The sequence below is a fragment of the Myxine glutinosa genome, chromosome 3 (genome assembly GCF_964187855.1).
Source record: "Myxine glutinosa chromosome 3, kmMyxGlut1.1, whole genome shotgun sequence".
NCBI classification, from domain to species: Eukaryota; Metazoa; Chordata; class Myxini; order Myxiniformes; family Myxinidae; genus Myxine; species Myxine glutinosa.
This window is the reverse complement of record NC_136263.1, coordinates 35,804,055-35,822,080: the sequence shown is the minus strand read 5'-3', so window position 1 is coordinate 35,822,080 and position 18,026 is coordinate 35,804,055.

The window sequence follows — 18,026 nt, the reverse complement described above, 5'->3', positions numbered from 1 at the left end:
CTCGTCTTGATAAATTTTATATTCCTAACTCTGCTGTCAACCTTGTGACATATACGGCTATTGTCCCTTCAGGCTTCTCTGATCATTCTTTGGTAAAACTGTGCTTTTCTTTTCCTCGTTTCAAACGCCGCACCCTGTATTGGTCCTTTAACACCTCACTTCTGAGCGATCCTTTCTTTAAATCATCCTTTGTGGTTTTTTGGGACAAGGTTGTGGATTTCCAACATCGTTTCCTAAATCTCTGTCAGTGGTGGGACTATGCTAAAGCGCAGATCCGTGTTTTCTGTCAGCAATACAAAACCAATTGCTCTCAAAGTAAACAATTATGTATTGATGCCTTGAAACAAGAAATTCTACGATTGCAGGAAGGTGCTGAGGTCCTCAGTGATGAAAGACGGTGTCAACTCCTCTTTGAAAAACAAACTCTGCTTAAGGAATTAATTCAAGAAAATGGTATTGGTGCCTTAGTCAGGCTGAGAGTGAATGGTTTACTGTCGTCAGACACATGTTGTAAAGATTTCTTTAAGTTTGAGAAGACGACGAAGGCGAGCCAGCAAATGCTTAGTCTTCGGGCTAGTGATGGGCATATTCTTAGTGATAATACGGCGATTGTTCATTTTGTTCGGTCTTATTTTGAGAATGTGTTTTCCTTTAAGCCCAATGATGTGCCTGCAATGCAGAATATTACGACCAATTTACCGCAGATAGATGAGCATCAACGGCATGTCTTGGATGAGAACATTACTCTCGGTGAACTTAAAACTGCGCTCGATGGCCTTGCTGATCATAAGGCTCCTGGTTTTGATGGGCTACCGGCTGAATTTTATAAAACCTTTTGGGACATGCTTGGTCCTGCTTTGCACTCAGTGTTTTTATACAGTCTGCGTGAGGGATTGTTACCCCTTAGTTGTCGGCGTGCAGTTGTTTGCCTTATCCCTAAGAAAAATGACCTGCAATTGATACAGAACTGGCGTCCAATCTCGCTTCTCTGCACAGATTACAAGATTTTTGCCAAAACGCTAGCTAACCGTGTAAAGACTGTTCTAAGCACAGTTATACATCAGGATCAATCGTACTGTGTTATGCACAGATCTATGCACGATAACATTTTTTTGGTACGAGACCTGTGGGATGTGTGTGCATTTCAACAACAACATACCGGTCTCTTTTTTATTGACCAAGAAAAGGCTTTTGACTCTGTTAATCATGAGTATTTGTTTCACATTTTAAAGCAATTTGGTTTTGGGGCATCCTTTATTTCATATGTATCCTTATTGTATAATCACATTTTTAGCTTGATCAAAATCAATGATGGTCTCTGTTCACCTTTGCGGATTGGGAGGGGAATTCGGCAAGGCTGTCCCTTATCTGGAATATTGTACTCTCTTTGCATTGAGCCCCTTTTGATTCGTTTACGATCTTCTCTTATGGGATTTTCAGTGACTCCCTCAGAAAATCCCGTTATCATTTCGGCCTATGCTGATGATGTATGTGTTGCTGTTCGCAGCAGTAATGACATTGCTCTGCTATTTGAGTGCCTACGGGTTTACTCTCAAGCATGTACAACGCAAATTAATTGGTCGAAATGCAAAGCAGTTTGGGTCGGCGGTACGCCACCTTCTGCCCTTCCAATTCTCCCTATGAATTTGACATGGGAAAAAGAAGGTGTGAAATACCTCGGTGTTTACCTTGGAACCCCAGGCTTTGTCAAAAGGAATTGGGATGGTTTGCTCCACAAAATCAGCAACAAATTAAACAGATGGAGAGGAATTTTGTCGACCTTGTCTTTCCGAGGTCGTGCCCTGGTCATTAACAACCTGGTGGCCCCTCTCTTATGGCATAAAATGATTGCCTTGCAGCCACCTGCAACGTTGGTGTCGTCAATCCAAAAATGTTTACTTGACTTCTTTTGGGATGGCAAACACTGGCTAAAGCCAGAGACTATTTGCCTCCCACTGGCAGAAGGAGGTCATGGGCTTGTGGACATTCTTTGTCGGGTGATGGCCTTCCGAGTCTCCACAGCTCGTCGTTTTATATTTCTGGAGGCCTTGCCCTGGAAATCGACTGCAAACTGTATACTAAAACAAGCCGGCATGCTTGGGTACAATTGTGAACTCTTCTTCATGGAGCTGCAACATGTCGATGCTTCGCTGCTCCCTGACTTTTACCAAGATGTCTTGAACGTCTGGCGGTCCATTTCAATAACTCGCCAAATGGAGACATACAACAGTGAAAGGTTCCTCCGGGAACCCCTTTTCTACAATGCCCTCTTTCCTGCTATTCCTCGCTCACGTGCCTTTGTGCAACGTTTTGTGAGTGCTGGCGTGAAAACGACTCGGGACCTTCGTGACTGTAACAGGAACAGTTGGTTCTCCGCAGGACATCTTCAAGTAAGAACTGGCATCAGATCTTTGAGGAGCGTAGCCAAGGTCCTACAGGAAATCCTGTGTGTTTTTAGGCACCTGGGCCTGAGCTCAACTGCCAACATTGGTGACCACCATACACCACCACAGATCTGTGCTAGCTCTAGCCTGCCAGCTGATAGCGCCACAACATCTATCTTGCTATCCTCATCACCACTTTCCAGCAAGGATAAAAAGAGACTGTATCGTTTGTGTATCTCAGTTCGGTTTCCCTCGTTACAGCCTCTTTCTTTTGGGGCTCGATGGAAAGAGAAACTGCCTTCTGGGTCTCCCTCCCATCCGCAATGGTCTGCAATGTATGTTTCACCGATTGTTAAAAGGACTGGTGATATTGCTTGGAGACTCGCCCATATGGTGTTGCCCTCCAATGTTTTATTACATCGTTTTAATGAGGATAATTCAGTGGAATGCCCCTTTTGTATGATTTCTGAAGACCTTTTCCATGCTTACGTAGATTGTGCAAGACTCTTTCCCTTCTTTGGTTTTTTATCAACTTTTTTTAATCGTATGAACTTTTCTTTTTCTACACGTGTTTTTATCTTTGGAACACCACTTAGTTATAAAAAACGCTCTGAGACTGCTCTTGCTAATTTCTTAATTTCTATTGGAAAATTAGCAATCTACAAAACAAGAAAAGCAAAGCTCCTGGCAAATGCTGATATTTTATGTGATGTGGTAATTGTGTTTAAGGCTCTAGTCATGGCAAGGTTACGCTTGGAATTTTCTTTTTGCCAAATGAAAGATGATTTACAAACCTTTGTGGAAAAATGGTGTGCAAAGGGTGGGTTTTGTAAACTTGATCATGGTTTGTTAAGTTTTTTATTTTAGTGCTTGGTGGTTTTATTGTTGTTGTTTGGCTGCACATGTTTTGAATTGTGGTGACTTTATTATTTGCATGACTTGTATGGTTTTCTTACCTTTATAATAAAAGAGCTTCAAAAGTCTCTCTCTCTCTCTCTCCCTCTCTCTCTCTCTCTCTCTCCCTTTCTCCCTCTCTCTCCCTCTCTCAATGTTTCGCTTAATTTAATTAAACGCTTAATTTTGCTCTTGATGTGGTCATAGCTCTTGCATGAGCATTTCCTTTGAAATTGTTTGTGGTTTTGTTTGTGTCTTCACCTTTGGTTTGTAAAATTTTTATACTTGCTGGTTTCCTTTAAATATCATTTGCTCCTTTTGGTGAATTCATGATCCTTATGAAATGTTTCTTTAAACTGGTTGCTTTGCTTACAACCGCTTTGTGGAATTGCTTGTATTTTTATAATAAAAGGGCACAAAAGTCTCTCTCTGTCTCTGTCTCTCTCTTTGATCTGGAAGTTGGCTGTTATGGAGCACCATTCCAATCCATCTTCGAGGGCTCTACCGTATCATAACACATCAGGTAATGTGAGTACTAGACTATAAATCCAGCACAATATTTTCCTTTCTGTACATGCCAAGCCATGTAATTGTGAATTACATTCCAACTATTGCATGCCAAGTTATATTAAAGAGGATATATTGCTTTTGTTGCGTGCCAAGGCATGCTATTGTGAATTGTGTACATGTTTGATATTTCTGCAAGAATTGGTTTTCCTTAGCATCTAAAGGTGTGTTTATACTGCACTCAACGGCCAATAGTTGTTTCTGGGTAGGCCAGACTCGAGCATTCATATGTTCGTTCAATCCTTGCGAGTGGCCAGCCATTTTGTTTTGTTTTGTTGTTGTTTTTTTTGTTTTTTTGTAAAACCATATCGTTTTGTAATCAGGCTCACCTCTGGACAAAGGCATGGTGGTGCATGCAAGCGAGGTTAGTATGTGGCACTTGTCTTGAGAGCATTCATATGTGGTTTCAATCCTCGCAAGTGGCCAGCCATTTTTTTTTTTTTTTTGGGGGGGGTAAAACCATATCGTTTTGTAATCAGGCTCACCTCTGGACAAAGGCATGGTGGTGCATGCAAGCGAGGTTAGTATGTGGCACTTGTCTTGAGAGCATTCATATGTTCTTTCAATCGTTGCGAGTGGCCAGCCATTTTGTTTTGTTTTGTTGTTGTTGTTTTTTGTAAAACCATATCGTTTTGTAATCAGGCTCACCTCTGGACAAAGGCATGGTGGTGCGTGCAAGCGAGGTTAGTATGTGGCACCTGTCTTGAGAGCATTCATATGTGGTTTCAATCCTCGCAAGTGGCCAGCCATTTTTTTTTATTTTTTTTTGGGGGGGTAAAACCATATCGTTTTGTAATCAGGCTCACCTCTGGACAAAGGCATGGTGGTGCATGCAAGCGAGGTTAGTATGTGGCACTTGTCTTGAGAGCATTCATATGTTCTTTCAATCGTTGCGAGTGGCCAGCCATTTTGTTTTGTTTTGTTGTTGTTGTTTTTTGTAAAACCATATCGTTTTGTAATCAGGCTCACCTCTGGACAAAGGCATGGTGGTGCATGCAAGCGAGGTTAGTATGTGGCACCTGTCTTGAGAGCATTCATATGTGCTTTCAATCCTCACAAGTGGCCAGCCATTTTGTTTTGCTTTCTTGGGTTTTTTTTGCAATAATTTTCTTTTTTTTCTCCTTTTTTTTTGTAAAACCATATCGTTTTGTAATCAGGCTCACCTCTGGACAAAGGCAAGGTGGTGCGTGCAAGCGAGGTTAGTATGTGGCACTTGTCTTGAGAGCAGTCTGATGTGCAAATCCAAAACATGTTGGATGCTCTGAGAGCTCCATGCTGGATCAAACACGACCAAGCAGATGTAAGCTGTGTATTTTGAGCCGTCTCGACAATTTAAATCACAAGCGATAAATAAATCGGCGGTTCAATGCAGGGAGAAGCTGAAAAAATAATTACAATGCAGAAAACTCAACGATCATACGTTAGCGAGTCAGAACCAAAGAAGAATTGGTTGTGTGATGAACTTGACTCCATCTTCAGAGATCAGCAACTACTGCACTTGGTATGGCTCGGGCTACTATCCCAAAGCATCTGGTAGTATTCAGAGATAAGATAAGGTAGTTTTATATATTTGTGTGTTTGAATTGTAAGAACATGCGTGTTAATTTTTTTGATGTATACTGCATGTGCAGCAAAGTATTGTCAATGCACATATGATGTCATCCCTTAGCTGCTCACTACCAAAATATTAACCAAGCTTGGCACCTCTGAGCTTTTATCTAGTTATAAGGACTTCTTCCACAGCTTTATGAAGTACTGCTCTTACCCTATATGGGCTGGTTCCCCTTTCTCACAGCTTGCTCAGCATGATGCTGTGGAAAACCATCCAAGGCCTTCAAGATTATTGGTATCTTCCGCGATTAAGCTGTCTCTGGGCAGATCATTTTCATCGCAGACAGTTTGGTGGCCTCGCTCTCTTCTACCGCTTCCTTTCTGGTCAAGCAGCCTCTGCTCTTTCCGTGCTTTGTCTCCCTGGGATTCTGCATGGCGCCCGCGGTCCACCATCAACCCCCTTCTGGTGAAACTCACAAAATCCAGGCTCACAAATCAACTCTACTCATTCCTCTTTTTTTGTCCCAACTGTAGAAAAAGCTTGCTCGGTCTGTTCTGTCTCATCCTTTCATCCACAGTTTCAAAACACCTGTGCACAAGCATCTCAGGTCATCCCCAATGATGATAATTTCTACCCTCAAATCTTTCCAGGTTTTCCAGCTCCTCGCCGTCTTCAATTTCTGCTATTTTTATTTTGTCCCATTTCTGATTCTTCCCCAATTTTTCCTTCCATTTCTGTGACTGAGAGTTTGCCTCTGTATCCAGTTGTTCACCCCCTGTGTACCTCCTTGCTCCCATTCTTCCCCCATGTCCTTCATTCCTCCAAGTCTCCCTCGAGTTTGCTCCTCTATCCTACTGTTGGTGTGTTTAGCTTATCTGGAATTGGAATTCCAGACAAGGTATTGTCATCATGCACCGTCCATCTGTCATCTATTTTGACTTTTCTGGCCAAACCGCTGAGCCAATCCGGCTGAAATTTCGCAACTAGGTTCCGCTTCTGACTGGTAACGGGGATTGCAAATCGCATTCCGGTCATATGACCGGTAGTATATTAAAATGGCGGACTTATCCAATTTTTGGAAAAATCGCATAAATTCCTTCAAAAATCTTCTTCTCCAGACCCACCGGTCAGAATGCTACCAAATTGGGTTAAACCATTGGGACAGATCCTGAAAGAAAATTGCAGAAGCCATGCCAATCACGTGACCGGATGTGTGTCAAAATGGCGGACTTAGTAAATTCCTTCAAAAATCTTCTTCTCCAGACCCACCAGTCAGAATGCTACCAAATTTGGGTTACAACATTAGGCCAGGGCCCAGATAAGCTACACGTCTAGTGGTCCTATTTTTACCTTCCTCGTCCTCCTTCCACTGTTCTTTTTGTTATATTACGTCTTCGTCCGTTCTGTGTTCCAACACCGGCTGTATATACAAAAAACCTGTCTTGGCCAGCTTCATTATCTTACACAGCGTGATTTGGCTTGGCAAATTGGAGCAACACAAACACACCTTATAATGCTCCCAGCTTAGTCTGAATTGCATGTTTCTGTTTCATAGTTTGACTAATATTATTTCGTGCGAAGTCCTTCCTTGGCACACCTGAGCTCCTCACCACATACAAGGCTTTCATCCGCAGCTCAATGGAATACTGTTCCCCCCTCTGGGCTGGTGCTCCTGCCTCACACCTAGCTCGGCTTCACGCTGTTGAAACCAAAGCTTTCAGAATCATTGGAATCTCCCACGATGAAGCTGATTCTGAGGGCCTTTCACTCACTCACCGCAGACAGGTAGGTGGTCTTTCTGTCTTCTACCGACTCCTCTCCGGTCTTGCTCCCCCAGCTCTCTCTGGGCTCTGTCCCCCAAATATTCCTACAGGTCGCACAAGATCTGCCAGTAACCCTCTTCTGGTGAAATTGCCAAAATCAAGACTCTCTGCTCACCTTCACTCTTTCATTCAGCTTTTCTCCCGCCTCTGGAACAAACTCCCTCGCTCTCTTCAATCCCACTCCTCCCTCCGGGTCTTTAAAACAGCTGTTCAACACCATATCTTACCTTCCCTCATCCAAAACCTTGATCTTTTCTACCCCCGTTGATTCACTCCAGATCCACTTTTTTGAAATACCGACTTCTTTCGTGGAAGTCCTAGCAGTGTCCATGTGTTTTATACATCTCCCACCCCCCCCCTCCCCCCCTTCCCATGCCTCCTCCCCCCAAGCCCTCTCCCTCCCACAGATCTCCCGATGTTCCTGTTCTCTCTGCTGTTATACTTGTGTGCTTCCCTCTCTCTCCCCCTTGTCTCCCGCTCCCTTCATTGTACACAGCACCTTTCCTATGCCATCTCCAGGTGCTGCATAACGTCATTTCCGGGCACCGAAGGGGGCTCGGCAGTGACGCACGCTGAAAGGGAGTACTCAGTTTTCACTCTGGTTGTTTTCTTGATTTCTTGTTTTCTTGTTGTACACCGCACCTTTCCTATGCCATCTCCAGGCATTGCGAAACGTCATTGCCAGGCACCGAAGGGGTTTCGGCAGTGACGCACGCTGAAAGGGAGTACTCAGTTTTCACTCTGGTTGTTTGTTTTCTTGCTTTCTTGCTTTCTTGTTTGTTTGTTTGTTTGTGTGTTTGTCCGGGCGATATCTCAGCCACCCTTTGAGCTAGGAAGCTGAAATTTCGGCACAATAGTGAGCAAGTCCTTTGTCAAAAACGGTATTTTTTGTTTTTTGAATGATCAATTAATTGAGGAGTTATTTAATTATTAGCGATTAATTAAGTACTTATTTAATTAATCAAATTTCCTCACTCTTCTAACCATTAACTCAGGCACCTTTTGAGTTAGGAAGCTGATATTTGGACATGCCAATGACCAGGTGATTTGGCTGCAAAGGCTATTTTTGATTTATTAATTAATCAATTAATCAATTAACCGATTAATTATTTAATTATTTGATTAATGACAATTTTTTTATTTTTTTTAAGTTACAGATTCTGATGAAATGGTGGTGGTTTATGTGTTCTCTGACCGAATTGATTAATAATTTAATTTTTTATGATTATTATTTATTTATTTTCATTATTAATCATTTATTTATCTTCTTTCTCATTTGGCCAATATCTCAGGCACCTTTTCAGCTCAGAAGCTAATATTTGGACATGAGACCAAGTGATGCGGCTATCAAGGATATTTTTGATTTATTGATTAATCAATTAATCAATTAATCGATTAATTATTTAATTACTCGATTCATTACAAAAAAAAAAAATTTTAGTTACAGATTCTGATGAAATGGTGGTGGTTTATGTGTTCTGTGACCGAATTGATTGATAATTTAATTTTTTAATGATTATTATTTATTTATTTTCATTATTAATCATTTATTTATTTTCTTTCTCATTTGGCCAATATCTCAGGCACGTTTTGAGCTGGGAAGCTAATATTTGGACATGCCAGTGACCAAGTGATGTGGCTATCAAGGATATTTTTGATTTATTGATTAATCATTTAATCGATTCATTATTTATTGATTAATCGATGAATTACTTATTGATTAATCAATTAATTATTTAATTTTTTATTAATGACTTATTTGATTAAATTTCTAAAAGATACATCTTCGGATGAAGCACTAGTGGTTTTGTTATGGTATTAGCCAATTGATTAAGAAAATATTTTGTGATAATCTTTTATTGATTTTAATTATACAATTAATCAATCAATTAGTGTACACCTCTTCCTCCCAAAGCAGCCTCTATGAGCTGCACTGCAGTATTGCCGGGCGCCAGAGGCGCCCCGGCAATGCCGCGCTGTAGGATATTTAATTATTTGGCATGGGGGCGGTGTACTTTGAATGTATCTGTACTTGTTTTCTTTCTTGTTTGTTTGTCCGGGCAATATCTCAGCCATCCTTTGAGCTAGGAAGCTGAAATTTCGGCACAATAGTGAGCAAGTACTTTGTCAAAAACGGTATTTGTTGTTTTTTTTATTAATCAATTAATTTTTTATTTTTTTTATTTTTTTTGTATACTGAATCGAGGCTCGTGAAAGAGCTGACATTTACTTCACAAACAAATCAACCAGACAAACAAAATATATTAAAAGAGGGAGCGGAAGACAAGATGGGGAGAGAAGGGGGAATTGATGAGTTATTTAATTATTAGCGATTAATTAAGTCCTTATACATTTCCTCTCTCTTCTGGGCATTATCTCAGGCACCTTTTGAGTTAGGAAGCTGATATTTGGGCATGCCAATGACCAAGTGATTTGGCTGCGAAGGCTATTTTTGATTTTTTGATTAATCAATTAATCGATTAATTATTTAATTATTCGATTCATGACTTTTTTTTTTTTAAGTTACAGTCACGTGAAAAAGTAAGTACACCCCATGTAAAGTTTTGACTCTTTCAACATATTTCAACATACAGCTATTTGATCGTCATTTCAATAATTTTGATAGATAAAGGTGATATAATATAACAAATATCATGAAACATTTACATTTTGTCGTCCATTGTATAATTTAAATAAACATGAATGCAAATTTCGCATGTGGAAAAAGTAAGTACACCCCTACATTTATCACTACTTCAAATACCTAAAATTAGAATCAGGTGCACCAGCTCAGGTGCAAATGATTAGAACATCGTTAGAGGGGATCTTGGAGGAACCTGTCTTATTTAAACTTCTTAAATGTGTTAAATTTTAGTTTAAATAATGTTATGTTTTATGTTTGTAATGTAATGTTTGTAATGTAATGTAATGTAATGTAATGTAATGTAATGTTTGTAATGTAATGTAATGTATGTAATGTTTTAAATAATGTTAAATGTAAATGTCTTAAACCTCAGAAATTTAGTTTGGTTTGCTCTTTGTCGTTGAAGTGTGCGGCGTCACCATGCCTAGATCAAAAGAGCTCTCTGAAGCCTTCAGAAAGAAGGTTATAGATGCCTACGAGTCTGGGAAGGGATTTAAAAAGGTCTCCAAACAAGTTGAAATCAATCATTCGACTGTCCGGAAGATCATCTACAAGTGGAGAAGATTCCAAACAACTGCCAACTTGTTCAGGCCAGGCCGCCCCAGCAAGTTCAGCCCGAGAGCAGATCGCAAGATGCTGAAAGAAGTCTTGAAGAACCTCAGAATGTCATCATGGGACCTACAGGTAGCTCTTGCCACTGTTGATGTCAAAGTGCACGAGTCTACCATTAGAAAGAGGCTGCACAAATTTGATCTACATGGGAGGTGTGCCAGGAGGAAACCTTTGCTGTCCAGAAAGAACATCAGGGCAAGACTAAAGTTTGCCAATCAACACCTAGGCAACGACCAGCACTTCTGGAACAATGTGCTCTGGACAGATGAGTCAAAGGTAGAGCTATTTGGCCACAGTACCAGAAGACATGTTCGGCAAAATCCAAAGACAGCATTTGACCACAAGAACCTGATACCAACTGTAAAGCATGGTGGTGGAAATATTATGGTTTGGGGAAGCTTTGCTGCATCAGGGCCTGGGCAGCTCACCATCATAGAATCCACTATGAATTCTTCATTGTTCCAGAGGGTGCTTGAGGATAATGTGAGGCCATCTGTCAGAAAGTTGAAGCTCAACCGAATGTGGACCTTGCAACATGACAATGACCCTAAACATACCAGTAAATCCACCAAGGAATGGCTGCAAAGAAAGAAATGGAGGGTTCTGGAATGGCCAAGTCAAAGCCCGGATCTTAATCCCATCGAGATGTTGTGGGGGGATTTTAAACGGGCTGTGCATGCAAGAAACCCCTCAAACATCGCACAGCTGAAAGAATTCTGCATGGAGGAGTGGGCAACAATTTCTCCCAGTCTATGTCAGAGACTGGTAGACAGTTATAAGAAACGCCTACTTGTGGTTGTTTCTGCCAAAGGGGGAAATACCACCTATTAGAGCCAAGGGTGTGCTTACTTTTTCCACATGCGAAATTTGCATTTATGTTTATTTAAATTATACAATGGACTACAAAATGTAAATGTTTCATGATACTTGTTATATTATATCACCTTTATCTATCAATATTGTTGAAATGAAGATCAAATAGCTGTATGTTGAAAAAGTCAAAACTTTACATGGGGTGTACTTACTTTTTCACGTGACTGTACAGATTCGGATGAAATGGTGGTGGTTTATGTGTTCTATGAGCCAATTGATCAATTATTTTAAATTTTCATGATTATTATTTCTTTATTTTCATTATAAATCTTTTTTTTTTTCTTTCTCATCTGGGCAATATCTCAGGCACCTTTTGAGCTAGGATGCTGATATTTGGACATGACAATGACCAAGTGATGTGGCTATAAACGGTATTTTTGATTTATTGATTGATCAATTTATCAATTAATTATTTAATTATTCGATTAATGACTTAATTATTTTTTTATTAATAACATTTAATTACATTTCTATAAGATACAACTTCGGATGAAACACTCGTGGTTTAGTTATGCTTTTAGCCAATTGATTAAGAAAATATTAAATGATAATCTTTTATTGATTTTAATTATGCAATTAATCAATCAATTATTGTATACCTCTCCCTCCCAATACAGCCTCTCTGAGCTGCACTACGGTATTGCCGGGTGCCGGAGGTGCCCCGGCAATGCCGCGCTGGAGGATATTTAATTATTTGGAATGGGGGCGGTGTACTTTGAATGTATCTGTACTTGTTGTATGTTTTGTGTGTCTGTTTTTTTTTTGTGATTGATGTTAGCTCTTACACGATCCTCGATCTTGTATGCAAAAAAAAAAAAAAATCCTTTTTTAGACGTCTTTTAATATAACACAACCTAAATAAATTCAGAGACATGCATTCTCTATGAATGATTTTCCTGTAGTTCTCCTTGCTCTTCGGAGGCCTAGTGTTGGCTTAGCGGTTAGGGTGCCGGCTTGGGATCCTGGGATCCTGGGTTTGAATCCCGGTCGATCGCTGAATTAACGCCAGGGGGGTTGACTCAGCCTGTCATCCCCCTGAGGTCGGCAAATTAAGTACCAGTTCACTGGTAATTCCCTGTGCGTTGCAAGAGGCAACCAAAAGGGTTGGCGGCAGGAACGGCATCTGGCCGTAAATCATTGCTTCAAAAAAAAAGGGTACCACAGTGCCTGAAAAAGGCCAACCCCTGCTCTACGGGGGAAAATGGCCTCTAAAGGTGGTTCTTCTCCTTGCTCTTGGGGCCCAAAACACTTCATTAATATGTCCATACACTATTTTTACCCCACGCGTGCATAGCGAAAAACGGGATGAAGCAATTGGTTCCCTTTGTCTGTCCATATACAAACGTCCATTTCTGTTCAGGAAACTACTTCATTTCCATTGAATGTTAAATTTTTGAACACAAATTGGAACATGAATCGAAAAACAAATCTGCAGGTTAACAGTACTTTGGTTCTGAATCTGGTAAATTGTACGGAATCTCGACCTAATCGCACATGTGCAGAGAGGAGTAAGGTAAAAAAAATTTTTTTACTCTGTCTGCCTGCTGGCAGTGAAACAAAGTTGAAAATCATTCCAAGCAGGAAACCTTCTATTTTTTTAGAACATCATAAATGACACAAACAACAGGCACGGATCATTTTCACAACGTGTTAACTAAGTTGGTCTAAAAGACGGTGCATCAACGGTGGTATACTTCCCAAAACATTTTTTTTTCTTAAACCTTTAAAATATTTATTTTATTTAAATTTAATTATATACTTGAACACTGTAGAACACAAATCGCTTTCTTGACACTTTCGCAAACAATCCGTTTGGCAGTATTTGAATGAAATATTACGGCATTTGACATCATCTTGACCAATCAAATTTGCCGCTCACTGACCTTCACCAGGTATTTTTTCTCAAGACTGCACAGGGTAAGTTGTTCATGAACTCTTTAGTGATTTTATGAATCGGGGAGGGACCTTGCCTCCATTTTGAATGCTACACGCCTTCAGAACAAACCTCTGGCCGATAGGGCTGTCATGTTTGCATTGATCGTGACGATGTCCCAACAAAAGTGAAACTGGTAATTCAGTTGGCCATTGAGTTATCTTTGATTTGTTCTGAAGCTTGTGGAATTCGTTTTTCCCTGAAAAATTGCATCTTGTAGTACAGTTCTGATGCTCTGCCAGGCTTGACAGGCCTCTGATCTCAAAACTGTCTGGGTAACTTTTGTATTTGCATTCCCAGTTGTAGTTATAGTCATTAATTGATTTATTAACCCAAGCTACCATCATAGTTGAGACAGTACATGATTGGAATTAAGTTTATAAACACTTTATTGAATACAACAATACCTTGGAGGTAGTTTTATCCACTCTACATTAAGGATCTCTTCGTATCTTTGGGACACCAATACCATCATTGGTTTATCTCCTGGTATCTTTGAAAACGCAGCCAATTGAGTGAACACAAATACAAGGAGTGGGGAACAGGTGGAAATACTCGTGACAGGTTACAAAGATGGTTCAAATTTGGCATTCACTTTAGTTTCTATAAAGCAGAGTTCAGGGTTGTTTAAAAAAAAGAAATACCAACTTTTGTATTTTTTAATCTGGTGTCCCTCGACCTCAACACACTTGCTCAATTTGTCCTTCAAACTGTCAATGCTCATTCAGCCACATCCGGTTGTCTCACCATTGCCAAATCATCTCACAGATGGATTTCAATTGTCAAAACATGTCTGGTCTGTATGAGGTGTGATTCATCTGATTGAAGCCACAGTCATGGATGGCGGTCTGCCTGGCATGGGCCTTGGATACAGATGTGTTATGGTGAACACACCTTTGGTCAACGCAGTTTGACATTGGTCATTGATGGCCTGGCACAATTTTCACACGAAGATAGTGTAATATTCCCCATGGTTGTAGTTTTGTGATGCATCTTATTATAATAGAGCAAACGTATATGGTTATGTCGTTATGTCGCTATGTTTATATGCGCCGAGAACGTCTTCTTCTTCTTCAAATTTAATTACCACCCTCTTAATTAACCCTCTTAATTGCGTGTTGGAATGTCTCAAGACCTTTGACAACCCTTTAATTCCCCCAAGACCCGTCAGACCGCCAAGACCCCTGAAGACCCAAAATACCCTGAAGACCCCAAAGACTCAAAACACCCCAAAGACCCAAAATACCCTTCAAGGCCCGGAGGCTCAAAAACACCATGAATACCCAAAAACCCAAAACACCCCGAAGACCCAAAACACCCCGAAGACTCAAAACACCCCGAAGACCCAAAGCACCACGAAGACCCAAAACACCACGAAGACCCAAACACCCCGAATACCCAAAACACCACGAAGACCCAAAACACCACGAAGATCCCAAAGACCCAAAAGACCCCGAAGACTCAAAAATACCCTTAAAGACCAAGAAGAACCAAAAGACCCTTAAGACCCAGAATCCCCTGAAGACCCAAAAGACACCGAAGACCCTTAAGACCCAAAAGCCTCTGAAGACACCAAAGACCCGGAAGACCCAAAATACCCTTAAAGGCCCAGAGGTTCCAAAAGACCCTGAAGACCCAACGGCCCTGAAGACCCAAAACACCATGAAGACCCAAAAGACACCGAAATGGTCAAATATGCCTACCCCTCTGCAACGACGTGTGGTGAGGCACACGGAGCGCGCTGAGTCACGCTACTAGAGTCAATCAACAGGATTCCCTCAACATCTTATAAAGATCAAAGCCATGATATTTCCCTTTGATGGCTTCTATTGCTTGCATTCCAATTTGGGTTTCGGGATCCTAGTGTTGAAGCAACGTCTTCTCTTTGTTCAACTTCAGTTTGAGAAGCTCATGACATGATGCCTGCTGTTACCATCGATCTTGAGGACTGAAGTTTCCATAATGTTTGTAGATGATGGCGAAAATATTACCTTGAGACATTCCAACTTCGGTGGATATCTTGGTAACTTTAACGCAGTGAACCGCCACAATTGACGCATAAACCTGGGCAGAAAGATCATGGGTACGGAAGAAGCAGCGAAATTGGTGATGCGCAAGTTATGATATTGTCAGAATTCAATTGTCAAAAGTGATGTCTCAAAAGATCCTCCCTTCCCCTTCAAGAACAGACATGGGTGAGGTTCTTCCTAACAGTCTGGGTTGAAAACGGACTCTTCGGGTAAGCACGTCCGCTTCCCTTGGGTTCCATATGTTACCCCTAAGCCGGTCAGGGAACTAGCCGTGGTTTCTGCTCCGTCTCAGAGGCAGGAAAGCCTGTGCTAAGATTCCCATCAGATACAACCACCATTTCCAAAACACTTTGGAGAGAAGGGTGGGGATGTACGTCTTGGCAGCTGACGCCTACTCTAGCTTGACCACAGACTATAACTCAGATTTTTCTATGATTTACCAAATGTACCATGACTCTTCACATTTCCCAGCAGCACGCGATGAGATGGATGCCTGGGAAGCCCCATTGTTGAATATTCTGACCCACCTTTCTTAAAGAAATCTATCTCAGTTTTGCAGCAAGCCATCGTTTTTAACCTCAAATTTACCAATGTCTTGAATGTCTACCATGTCATTTCCTCAAAGTTTTCTTTTTTTCTTATTGTTCTTGAGCTTGAAATGCTGGTAAAGTATCCTCAGTTTTTACTATTCCCACGCGCATGCTTTAGAAAACTTCTCACTCCAGAAAATGCCTCTTTATGCTGGAAAAGTTCAGCATTTTTTAAATGGTGACCACTAAGGTTCATAAAAGAGCAATAACTAAATTGGTGGATGACTCGATTTAATTAAGCCTGTGCACTAATTGCCTTTGGGAAAGAGTCCGATCTGGACTTCCAGTTGGTTTTCTAGAATACCGCTAAATATCTTTTTCACAAATTATGAATACCGAGAGCTCTTTATGGGATTCCAATAAACACAACAAACCAGTATCTCTTTGAAGTTACCATTACACCGACCTGTTGAGTTGTGCAAACTGATCATTTGTTTCTCATCATATACTGGTGAGTGTCCTTTTGATCTCCTACCAACACTCCTCCCCTCCATCACTTTCCTACATGCGTCTTTTTCATCTCCATTCCTTTGTAACACCTCTTTTCCTGCCTGTGGAATCGTCTTCCTTGGTCCGTCCAATCATGTTAATTCTTGCCTCCGCTCCTCAACGTGTGTAGTTCACCGCCATCGGATGCCACCTCCCATTTGCAGTGATGATATTTTCTTCTATTCTTGCTAACACCTGCCATACCACCATTTGCCACCTCCCATTTGCAGTGATGATATTTTCTTCTATTCTTGCTAACACCTGCCATACCACCACCAGCCTTAATATTGAATATCTGCAGGCTCTCTTCAGAAAAGAACCTTCATCCTCTGTCGTTTTGTTTCTCCATGAGCCTCCGTTTTGTATTTAACAACAAAACAAGACCCAAACCTCACCTTAAATATAAGATTTGTATATTTTGCATTTAAATAAATAAATAAGGAACGAGGTAATGGAGATACTAATGTTTTTATAACTAAATAAATAATTCAAGGTGGTATGTCATGAGTTGTGATGATAAAGTGTATATAAATAAATATATTATTCAAGGTTGTATGTACATACTGGTGATGGCAAAGTGTATGTACCATATACACTACATGGCCAAAAGTATGCGGACACTCCTTCTAATGAGTGGATTCGGCTGTTTCAGCCATACCCATTGCTGACAAGTGTATATATAACAAGCACAAAGCCATGCAATTTCCAAAGACAAACATTGGTCGTAGAATGGGCCGTACTGAAGAGCTCAATGAGATTCATCGTGGCACCGTCATAGGATGCCACCTTTCCAACAAGACAGTTCGTCAAATTTCTGCCCTGCCAGAGCTGCCCCGGTCTACTGCAAGTGATGTTATTGTGAAGTGGAAACATCTAGGAGCAACAACAGCTCAGCCACGAAGTGGTAGACCACACAAGCTCACAGAACAGGACTGTCGAGTGCTGAAGCGTGTAGCACGTAAAAATCGTCTGTCCTCGGTTGCAACACTCACTACCGAGTTCCAAACTGCCTCTGGAAGCAACATCAGCACAACAACTGTTCGTCGGGAGCTTCATGAAATGGGCTTCCATGGCCGAGCAGCCGCACACAAGCCTAAGATCACCATGTGCAATGCCAAGTGTTGGCTGGAGTGGTGTAAAGCTCACCGCCATTGGACTCTGGAGCAGTGGAAACGCGTTCTCTGGAGTGATGAATCATGCTTCACCATCTGCCAGTCTGACGGACGAATCTGGTTTTTGGCTGATGCCAGGAGAACGCTACCTGCCCGAATCCATAGTGCCAACTGTAACGTTTGGTGGAGGAGGAATAATGGTGTGGGGCTGTTTTTCATGGTTCGGGCTCCGCCCCTTAGTTCCAGTGAAGGGAAATCTTAACGCTGCAGCATACAATGACATTCTAGACGATTGTGTGCTTCCATATTTGTGGCAACAGTTTGAGGAAGGCCCTTTCCTGTTTCAGCATGACAATGCCCCCATGCACAAAGGGAAGTCCATACAGAAATGGTTTGTCGAGATCGATGCGGAAGAACTTGACTGGCCTGCACAGAGCCCTGACCTCAACCCCATCGAACACCTTTGGCATGAATTGGAACGCCGACTGCGAGCCAGGCATAATCGACCAACATCAGTGCCCGA